The sequence below is a fragment of the Ostrea edulis genome, chromosome 5 (assembly GCF_947568905.1).
Source record: "Ostrea edulis chromosome 5, xbOstEdul1.1, whole genome shotgun sequence".
In the NCBI taxonomy this organism is placed as follows: domain Eukaryota; kingdom Metazoa; phylum Mollusca; class Bivalvia; order Ostreida; family Ostreidae; genus Ostrea; species Ostrea edulis.
This window is the reverse complement of record NC_079168.1, coordinates 71,289,352-71,301,654: the sequence shown is the minus strand read 5'-3', so window position 1 is coordinate 71,301,654 and position 12,303 is coordinate 71,289,352.

Genomic DNA, 12,303 nt, shown 5'->3' with positions numbered 1-12,303 from the left:
CGCTCGCCGTAAATTTATGCACCCCCCATTGAAAAAGTCTGGGTACGGGCCTGCGACGATAAATGTCATCTTTGTAAAGTTTTTTAATTCCTATTATAGAATAATCGTCAATACTATATGAGAATCCGTATAGAAATGAATAGCAACAGGGTCATCAGTTTCTCGTCTAATAAATGACAAATTCAAAACATGCCTTTGGGTATAAAGTTACCCCAGTTTCTCCCACATAACATATGCAATTTTGTTGCAATTTTTTTTTTTTTTTTTTTTTTTTTTTTTGCAAAACACTCCATATACTCCATTGCTGGATTTACAATTGATATAATTTTTGATATGATATTTGTTACCATCACAGTCCTCAGATTGATTGGTTTTAATGACATATTGACATAAAGTACACTTTTTTAGCACCACACGACTCGCATAAATTTTCTTTTCTAAAAAAAAAAAATAGGTTATTGGGTTTCTTATGCACCAGAATCAGTGTCTTTTAAACTTTTGTCTCTTTTAAAAAAGCTTAAAAAAGCATCAATCTCTACCCAGAGTTATCGTCAACGTCTAAAAATCATATCAAAACATACTAAAACTAACTTAGCATATCAAACTGTAATGATCACATATCTAAGTAAATCAAACACTTGTCTGAATTTCATAAACGCAGAAGCTGGTAAATATGAGACACCTGAGCAAATTAAAAGGTTTTATATAGATATTCATTCATCCATCCAACAATACTAGAATAATCATGGAATTCGTTGTTTTTGTGAACTTACTGTAAGATTTTAAGCTTAACACTAAAACTTGTAAAATCATACTTTATAATTCAATAGGTAAAAATAAGTTTTGCCAAGAATCTTGACATTCAGACGTTGACAGAGGTGTTGTAGCACAGCGTAATACACCCACTGGTGAGAGATTGTATGGGCATATCTCTAAAAACGTTTTTGAGGCGGTCAGAATTTTCAAGAATTTTTTGATGGTTTTTTAAAATCTTATGAATATCGGGAAGCCCTTTAGAATAGTCTACCACAAAGGGAACACGGTTACCTTGTTTCGTCTTTTTTCTGCAGTTTAGGAGATTTGATCGGTCGAGTTTATCTACATTTAATTTCTACATAATTATCTAAATAACTGCGTTTTCTTAGATTTTTCTTTATTTCCTTCCGCTGAATTTGATATTTTTCTTCTGTGGAACAAATTCTACGTGCACGGAGTCCAAGTGCAAAGGAAATAGATTTTTTGTAGATTCGGGGTGGCTAGAGGTTTTATTAAGGTACATATGTTTATCGGTGGGTTTGCAGTACAAGTCAGAACAAAGGATTCCGTCTGCTATATATTACTTCTAAAGGCCAGAAGTTGATTGCTTTGTGAACAAACATTTCTAAAACACTGTTACACTACTTACCAAATATTTAATTGTATGCATAGTCATATTTTAGGATGTGTCCACGAAGTCGGGTGAGTATTGTTCATTTTATTATTAGACTCATATAGAATATCACAGTCTAATGTTGATCTTGGACCTGGGATTGGCCTCGAGAGTTGATCTCGGCCCGAGCTCTATGGGCTCGGGCCGAGATCACTCGAGGGGCAATTCCAGGTCCGAGATCAACATTAGAGTGTGATATTGTTTATAGCATATACCTAAAACACAGCAAGTTGATAAAAAAAATAAATTTAAAATTAGGGAGGGGGGGGGGGAGGGGGAGTATTGACCCAAACATAAATACATGGTATACTGTACAACGATATTTGACTATTTTATTCCCTCAGTGAGTTTACTTTAATGGTTATGTTTCCAGTACTATTGGCATTGTGAAACATGCTAAAGTCGATCTGGGTTTTGTAGCTTTATTCCATTGCTGGTCACGATAATTGGATGATTAATTATGGGTCCACATCCCTTCATGTGGTCTAGAATTAACTGAATTGCTTGGCTGAGAAACTCGTCATATCTATCGCTGTGTTGTTCATGTACATGTATATACTATTAAGCAGCTCCTAGGGGCTTGCTAATTAATACCAAAATTGGAAATAAGTGAATTATTTTTATTTCATTTTTCGGATTTACCAAACTCGCCCGTTTTCATTATTTCATATAATTTGTAAGAGTTGTAGAACTTTGTTTACGTGGCGTCATCGTATGAACGGGAATGTGTACAGCACAGGAGTCGGTGCGGCGAAGCTAAGTGGTAGTACTTATGCCCATTTCTCATATATTTCTACTTTATTGATAAAATTGCCGACTCCTGTGGTTTACAGATCTGATGCTGCAATTTATTTGCTTAGGGAATATTACCTTATACTGAAGTAAGTTTTTTTTTTTAACCGTTTCCCATCTGTTTAGCATCTATAGGCCTTTCCGAAAACGTGAGTTATCTCTCTTGTATTCTTACATTTAGTGTGAATATGACAACTTCAGGGTAGTAACACACTCATACTTCGCATATATTATAAGAGTTATATTTTAAATATGGGTGCTGTTCAAACTCGAAAACAGTTGAAATCATTTGTACGAGAGAGTAAAAAATGTTAATGGAAACAAAAATGAATTTCTTGATCGAGTCGGGTGTGATTTTTCGGGGGGGGGGGGGGGGGGGTTGTTGTTAAAAAATTAAATTGGAAATCACGCAGACATTCATCAATCTCTACCCAGAGTTGTCGTTCCTTGCTCTCACTTACACCTCTGTTAACGTCTCAAAATAAGCAATGTTATTCCACATGTAAATCCACTTTTTTACGGCTAGTAAAACTAAGAACTATTTTATAAAATATCGGGAAAATGTAGGACAAGCAACTATTTGTATATTTTTTTCCATTACTATATATTCTTCATGTACCTATCTATAGGCCTGGTGCAATAGAACTACCTAATATCCACGTTTCAACCCCAATCAATGCTTCTTGTGTCACAAAATAACTTGACATCTGCTCAATATTTATATATTTACGTATATTTTTGTAACTGAAGTCAAAACCATACTTTATTTAAGCATACGTGCCATTTTACAAAAATCTTGTAAAACCCTTGAGACGTTGACAGAGGTGTAAGTGAGTGTAAGGAACGATAACTCTGGGTAGAGATTGAGACATTCATATGTTTACGTATATTATTACCATCGATTAGGCAACTTGCTTGTGTTTGAATTATATATCTCTCTCATAGCCGAGAATTGAAACTCCTAAAACTGATGGCGATTGTGATAACCATGCATGTAATTATAATATAGGTGTATGAATTTATAATGTGTAGATTGTACTAGAAGCTTTTCATGGAACTGACTACGGGATCTGCTGATGAACAAATCAGTAGCAGACGTTGTACACAGTATTGATATTGACCACTCCGTACCGTACAACAGTAAAACAAAAAGTCCCATGAACATTTTTAGTTCTTGCAATGAAGCATCTCTGTTACAATTTGTAAATGGTGATATACCCCGCCCCACCTGAAATGATCTTTGAAGGAATTATATCGTTGGAAGTGTGGGGACCGCCATATTTCTATAAAGGATCGATGTTCCAATGTCTATCTGTTGTTTCTGACTTGTTTTCTTCCTCTCTAGTTTCGTAAACTTCGAATAGTCAACATTTTGATTACTAAGATTTATCTAGCACAGATGTTTGAAAAACTGCTGGTTTGTAAAATAGATAAATAAATAAATAAAATACAAACATATGGTATACTGAAAATGTTATTGGTTTCTGAAAATTATTTCAAAACGTGGCTGGATTTGAAATTTCAGCGGTTTTTTTTTTTTCAGTATTCTTTTCAATATTAAGACGTACAATGACCTGTCTTCCTGCCGCCACTGTTTCGATATATATGTCTTAGTTTACTCTTCGCCTCCGGTTCCTGTCGCCACAGTTCCGATATATGTCTTAGTTTACTCTCCGCCTCCGGTTCCTGTCGCCACAGTTCCGATATATGTCTTAGTTTACTCTCCGCCTCCGGTTCCTGTCGCCACAGTTCCGATATATGTCTTAGTTTACTCTCCGCCTCCGGTTCCTGCCGCCATTGTTCCTATATATATGTCTTAGTTTACTCTCCGCCTCCGGAACTGTCTTGAGGAGGCTGAACACTTTCCTCCTGTTCTTACTTTTACTCCTGCTGCTCTTTACTTTTTTTCATGTTTAGAATCTTTCAATGTCATCACAACACGTGCTTTACCCACTTTTATGTAGCATCACCAACTCAAAACGATCAATTGATATCACTATAGAACAACCAAGTAAAGTCATCAATATCTTTAAACTACCGGATTTATTTTTTAGCTCACCTGAGCTAAAGTGAGTATTCTCTTTCCTTTTCATGTAGCTAATGGTATTCGGAAGACCTCGTCCCGGGTTTTCTCGTTCTAAAAATAGTTGGCTGCGACAGAAATATTCCAGCATTACAACTTCCGTTCGTTATAGTCAGAAATGAGAAGTAGCGAGGTCAAAACGATGAAATTGAGCGGTGTGAAGTAATTATTGCGCACCAAATAGCGATGCATTTAATCCACGAATCATCAGTAGATTTAGAATGACCGTTCTTTTCAGTTGGTATGTGCATTATTGGTGTTATTTCGATAGGATTTCTCAGCGAGGTGTAGATTTTTTCAACATGTCGCTGGCTGAGTTGCACACCTTGTTCATATATTATGATCGGTGATATGACATTTTTAAAAACAGTTTCTATGCGAGATTTGTGTATTCCATTGAAATAGATAACCTCTGAAGTTACATATTTTATCAATAATAGGTCCGAAATACCCAAGGAATTGAACATTTAAAAATAAAAGAAGGGGGGTACCGGAAGTCCTGTCCACAAGCACCTGTGATACTGCCTGGGCAAACGATACCTCTCGACTACCTCAACATCACTGAGGTAGTCCAACGGATTATTTCTATCGCGAAACACCCGCAACGCACGTTTTTTATGAGTCTCATTCATAACATTAAACATTAGAAATGCAGCCATGTTGAATTATTTTAATAACCATAGTAACAAAGATTTTATGGAGCACTTACGACAAAACTTGGGACATAGGGTCGCACCCGGGCGGTCGTAGACTTGAGGCCGAATTTCATCGTAACTCGTAAATCCTAAATCTTTGTAAAACGGTCTCACATCGTAAGTTATGTCTTACGACTAATTTTAAGACTTGCGACCTTTTGTAAAACGGGCCCCTGGCCCCTGGGTTCGGATGGGGCCATAATAGGGGATCAAAGTTTTACATACAAATATATAGGAAAAATCTTTAAAAATCTTCTTCTCAAGAAGCACTGAGCCAGAAAAACTTATATTTACATGAAAGCTTTCTGACATAGTGCAGATTCAAGGTTGTTCAAATCATGGCCCCTGGGGGTTGGATAGGGCTACAAGGGGGGATCAAAGTTTTACATACAAATATATAGGGACATTCTTTAAGAATCTTCTTCTCAAGAACCACTGAGCCAGAAAAGCTGATATTCACATGAACAGCTTCCTAACATAGAGCAGAGTTAAGTTTGTTCAAATCATGGCCCCTGTTATAGGATGGGGCCACAATAGGGGATCAAAGTTTTACATACAAATATATAGGATTTTTTTTTTTTTAAATCTTCTTCTCAAGAACCACTGAGCCAGAAAAGCTGATATTTACATGAAAGCTTTCTGATATAGTGCAGATTCAAGTTTGTTCAAATCATGGCCCCTGGGGGTAGGATGGGGCCACAAGGGGGGGGGAAATCAAAGTTTTACATACAAATATATAGGAAAAATCTTCAAATATCTTCTTCTCGTGAACCATTGGGCCAAAGAAGTTCACATTTACATGAAAGCTTTCTGACATAGTGTAGATTCAAGTTTGCAAAAACTATGGCCTCCAGGGGTAGGTTGGGGCCATAATAAGGACTACGGTTTTACATGCAAATATAGCCTATATAGAAAGTCTTCTGATATGGACCAAGATGACTCAGGTGGGCGATGTGGCCCATGGGCCTCTTGTTTAAACTGGATAGACAAGATCACTTAATTATTTGATTGACTGATACTATTTTTCAAATTGGCGATAACACTTCGTCATTAAATTGAATTTGCTAAATGAAAACGTACATGAAAACGGCGTCTCGGAGAAATTACATAATTTGAAATAAAGTAATTTGTAAAATACATATCATTATTCTGATCCATTTTTTTTTTTACAACAACAACAAAAAAAAAAAAAAAAAAAAAAAAAAAAGCAAACAAACAAACGAATTGGTTTTCTCGCAGTATACATAATATATTGTGGCAAATTATCGGAGCTGTATCCGATATTAATGTTAAATATTTACTATACCGGCTGCTGACTATGCTACATGTAAATACAGGATTACGAAAGAACACCCTAGTGCTTCAGGACATGGAGGAACAATCCAGGAGACAGAGTAGACAACGGAATTTTGGGATTGATTCCAGGCCAACTGTGAGAAGACCAAAGTCAGTGGTGAGAGAGAGTGGACAATAAAAAGTAGGGTAATCAACTTTTAAAATAGAAATATAATTCTGTAGATATTAATACGGTATCATCAATGATGTAATAGGGTAGGTATTTTAAAGTGAAAATTCATGGTAATTTAATTCCAGAAGTATATGTATGAAAATCAGATTTTAAGAATAAGTGAGTTAAGCTTGACTTTTTTGTACATCATAAGTGATAAAGGACACAACGCATGTTTCTAAACTTTTTCATTTTTTCAGCAAAATTAACTCTTTTTATGCCTAAAACTACTTTAAATGTGTTTTAAATGAAATATTTTGCGTACTTTTCGAGTTTGAAAGCGATGAAATTCAAATCTTGCGATATGCATATTTTCTTTCGCTAGTTTACGCGCCATTTTGTGTGACGTCATATGCGCCCTCGGGTTTGAAAACATCTATTAGCCATTTCATAAACAGATTAGATTTAATCGACAAAAAACCAATTGTCACGTTAACGGCTTGTAAATAATAATGCATTAAGATGTTTTGTGCCGTGTTCGGGTGTACTAGTTGTCGGTAGAAAGGATTTAGACTGAGTATTTTTCAATTTTTCGAAGGAAGGTACGAGAAAAAAGACGTGGATAATTTTTTTGTTGGAGCAAGAACTTTACCTTAAAAAACACACCCAGTCACCTTTTCAAACATCGCTTGGACAGAGACCCTGATAAACTGCGAGAAAATGGATATATCGAAGCTATAAGCACTGGTAGGCCTATAGCATACATTCTGTTTTGCTCTTCAAATTCAATACACACTCGGGTCAACTGACCTTCACCTTGTAACAACATGTATCGACGATACAATGTAACTTCTACCAACTGGTAGATTTACAACAACAAAAAATAAAGATACAAAATAATTGAACTTTAAATTATACAAATAATAGAATATTGTATTTCCTAACTTTAAATTGAATTATAAAATTATTACTTTATTGAACTCGTAGCATCTTGAGTGCGTCAGTAGGCTATAACGCCGTGCTCCCACTTCGTACTTCCTAAAGACGTGCAGATCACAATTCAAAAATAGTAATAAGATTGCTTTATCAAAATAAAATAATGTGACTGATTACCACTTTAAATTTGAATATTTTTATTGATTTGTGTGTGTGTTGTCTTTTTCTTTCTTTCCGAAATGCACGCGTGACGATAGCTTGGCATAGGGCCTAGTTGTCAACAATTTAACGTATCATAATTTGTCTAATCCAAAAATAAATAATGATTGCACTGTTTATTTTAGAAAAACAGCACCAATTACAGATGTATAAAGGAATAACATCCCCAAACAGTTTGTAGACAGCGACCCATATAAACATTATTTACTCACAATTTTGCCGATTTCATACACGCTTTACTCGCTATATTTGGGTATTTACATCGTTATATGTGTGCACTGGTGGCGAACACATATAAAACTCGGACAATTTATCAACATCGATTTAAATGTTGCCCATGGTAAATTAATTAGGCCCCTAAAAGTTGAGTTTTTAATAATATCTCGCAGTACTTTCACAATCCGAAGGGCGCTTGTGACGTCACTGTACCACGTGACTACCTACCTAATTAACTTGACTTTTTGAAATTGGGGCTTAGATTTAAGTCTGTATTGTGGTTAATTATCGCAAAATTTCAGCGAACGAACTATTAGAATTAATTACTATAAGCATAAAGAAAACAAAATGCATGTAATATTGTATACTTTGAAAACATGAGATATGTCCTTTAAGCAGATTTCATATGTACATGTAGATCAGATGATATCACTCATTCATTGTGACATAGACGTGAATGGTATATATATTTTTAATGTCAAGAATTGGTGAGGACACCAATCTTTTTAAGAGGGGGAAAATGTGGCAAATTATCGGAGCTGTATCCGATGTTAATGTTAAATATTTACTGTTGCACTTTTTGCGTTTGAATGTTAAAGGGAAAGGCAACCCAAATTTTTTTTACATGACAAATGATAGAATTAATTATACCGAGCGAAGCAAGGCTCTACAGGTAACACGTATGTAAAATCAGCAAAAGAAAAAGAGATAATTTCTATATACGTTCACTAAAATTTTCGTGATCCATATGGGTGCCGCCATTTATTTTTTCATTACCTGCTTCAACAGTTATTCGTGTTTTATTTTGAATGCCAATAATAGAAGACTCTGACGTGCAATTCGTAATTAAAATACTCAGTTTGTTTAAAGTGAATAGTATAATTATCATTGTAACAGGTTTTAGCAAATAAATACATATAAAACCATAATACGATTAAATAAATGAACGAGTTCATGAGTTTCTTTGAATAAGAATATACGATAAAATTACGGTTATGACTAGAGGTATCACACCGGTAATTGTCCAATCAATATGAACTTAGTCAATTGTAGTTCCATATATTTAAAGAAATATTTTTTTTCCTTGCGCGATTTTTCTCATTTCCTCTTCTTTTCTCTTAATTTTTGTACCCCTGATTAGGAAATTTTGTGTAATTTGTAGAAATAATCAAGTGTATACAAAGGAACTATTTGCTGTTGGTAGCTGAGGCTACTTCCTGAGGTGCACTCCGGCTGTTTACACACATGTGAAAAACACGTGGATTTGAGGGTAGTCTTGTTTGCGGGTAATTTTTTTTCGAAAATGCCTCGTAGGGTATTGTTTTTCTGGTGTCGGCAGACGAGATAGGTAACATAGAACGTGTCTGACTGCGTTATTCGGCATCAATTTTGTAAACTGATTTTTAATGATTTTTCCCCCTCTATAGTAATATATAGTGAAAATAATTACCGGTGTGATACCTTGAAGGAAGTCGTGAATTTCAGAATTTCCCGTTTTTCTCAGTCCTTTCCCTTTTCATCGGCTCAAGATCAGCACTGGATATCAAAACAAGAGGTTTGAAAAACAAAACGGTGTTTTAATAGGTCATTCAAGAAACATGACGCAATACACAATGCGAAATTTCAATTACATCTAAATACGTATCAACAACGTATTTTTTGTCTTATACAGCTAGAAAATCGTAAATATTTGTATAAACACCTATCTACATAGCATACACCGGCGGTTTTAACACTTAACACATCCAAAAGACGTATCAAAATTTCACATCGATTTTACAATACGCATATTGCACAATAACCCCCCCCCTCCTCCTGCCTTGCGCAACTGTTAGATGGACTTTCCTTGACATTCATAAGCATCATACATAACTCTATGACTTCTTGATTCAATGTCCTTATTGTAAATTAACCCAATTAAGAGATTTCGTATTTCTGCGTAGAGTTTAGAAATTTTATTTTATTTTCAATTTTATGTCATAAAGAGAAATTCAGATAATTCATGGTAAATACCCGTCAAGGTCACTCATATGAACATCAAAATGTCTCCTTAACACAGAAGATATCAAATTATTCGTTTTAAGGGCCCAACACGCGAGGTAATATTTCTGGCACGATTTACAACAGTCCCCTCCGTAGCAGGATATCAAGGCTCTGACGACGTAGGCCATAATTCTATTGCCGGCTTCTAAAGCGTTGACCAAAAATTTGTGTTCTGTCCTGCATATCAAGTTTGTCACTAGATATTCTTACCGTTTTGAGCATTTTGAACACTTGCAATTCAACGTCACTATACCTAGCGCCCTTGATATTTGACCTACATCTTCTTTAGAACCAAAATTTAGGAAATGTTTTAGCTTAAATTTTTTGTAATGAACAGTTACATCGATGATTTCTGTATGATTTGTGTACACGTTTAAAAACGTCATATTATCCAGTCAGACTTTAGTCTTATTTATTTGTTTTAATCAGTATTTAGTCTTCTTAATGTGTTACCCCTGCTTTGAAGAAAGGCTAAATACGCACAACCCCTGCCAGATTAGGGGGCCATTATCTGAAACACTAATCACCCGTGAGTATCAACTTGGTTTAATCTGTTAAGCGTAATTAACGGGCTCTTCTAGGATACCAAATTGACCAGATGCAGATTCCATTATAGTACCGAAAATTGAATATTTTCACAAAACCAAAGATCTCACTCATATGAAATTTGAAATAATTAACAATTTAAAAAAATGTATAAATAAATTTAGGATTAATAAGTGATTGAAATAGCAAATTTCATCATTCTTCTTTCCAATGAAACCATTTTTGCGGAAATATCTTGATTTTATACAAAGTTATTTCAATTTAAAAAGTACCACACGCGCCTCATATTTCACTGATGAAACAGGCAGAAATCACGATAGTCCCCAGGGGAAGTAAATCACCAGTTACGTCAGTTATCTTGCTCCGATCGCTGTGTGCATGGGGTATACTATTGATTAATGAAACGGGCACCTGCTGTGCAAATTTGACATTTTTTGATGAAGATTTAGTTGTCTTCTAATAGATGGTATCCCTCAAAAGAAGGTGACCCACGAGTTACTTGCCCCTGATCATAGATAGAAAGATAAGTCGTACGTCGAATAATATTTCGTATAGAAATATGTTTACGATGAAGAAGGCAAAGAAAATTGTTGGGATTTTTTTACTAATTAAGATTGCTAATTAAACCCTAATTAGCGGAACAATTAAAAATGTAAGAAATGAATAAAGCAATGAAGGCAATATGGAGAGAAATAAGATTTGATAGAAATTGTACAGTGTATTAGCTAATTAATATAATTAATCAGATCCTAATTCTCTCAGATGTTAAAAACAGTAAGAAATTAGATATAAAAAACTGTAAGGGCCAAATCAAATGATTGATTTCTGATACAAATCTAAATTCAAATAATTAAGAGGAGTCTTCTGTAAGTTTCTCTCTTCCAACATCGATTACACAGTCGAAAAAGGAAAAAAGACAATTGTAACATCTTTTCCCTCTTTTTCCTCACATGACGATATTACATTTTAATAAGCATTTGATAATTTCAATACACACTTTTTTTGTGTGAGTAAACAGTAGATATAGTATACAGTGTTATTTATACTCGTTTGTTCTTACTTGTTAATCGATTAATTTTAACACTCATCATATCTATTTCAAGGGGAGGGGGTCGTAAAAACTATGTGAATATAACTTTTAAGGGATACCTAGTTAATTATCAAGGCTTAACAAGCCCGTGTTCATGAGTGATATATACAACTACTTTTGAAGAGTAACAGATACTCTTTGCCACCCAGCGAGCTCCATATCCGACCTGCCTTTCAGGGATACCGAGTTAATTATCAAGGCTCAACTAGCCCCTACAGTCACCTACTTTTGAGGGATACCAGATAAGCTTTGCCACCCAGCGAGCCCTATATCAGACCTGCCTTTCAGGGATACCGACTAAATTATCGACGCTCAACTAGCTTAAGGTCCCGGCGCTAAAGTCACCTACTTTTGAGGGATACCAGATAAGCTTTGCCACCCAGCGAGCCTTATATCTGACCTGCCTTTCAGGGATACCGAGTTAATTATCGACGCTCAACTAGCCCAAGTTCCCGGGCGCTACAGTCACCTACTTTTGAGGGATACCAGATAAGCTTTGCCACCCAACGAACCCTTTATCAGACCTTTTTTGAGGGATACCTATTTAATTATCCACGCTCAACTAGCCCAAGTTCCCGGGCGCTACAGTCACCTACTTTTGAGGGATACCAGATAAGCTTTGCCACTCAGCGAGCCCTATATCTGACCTGCCTTTCAGGGATACCTATTTAATTATCGACGCTCAACTAGCCCAAATTCCCAGGCGCTAAAGTCACCTACTTTTGAGGGATACCAGATAAGCTTTGCCACCCAGCGAGCCCTATATCTGACCTGCCTTTCAGGGATACTGAGTTAATCAGTAACGCA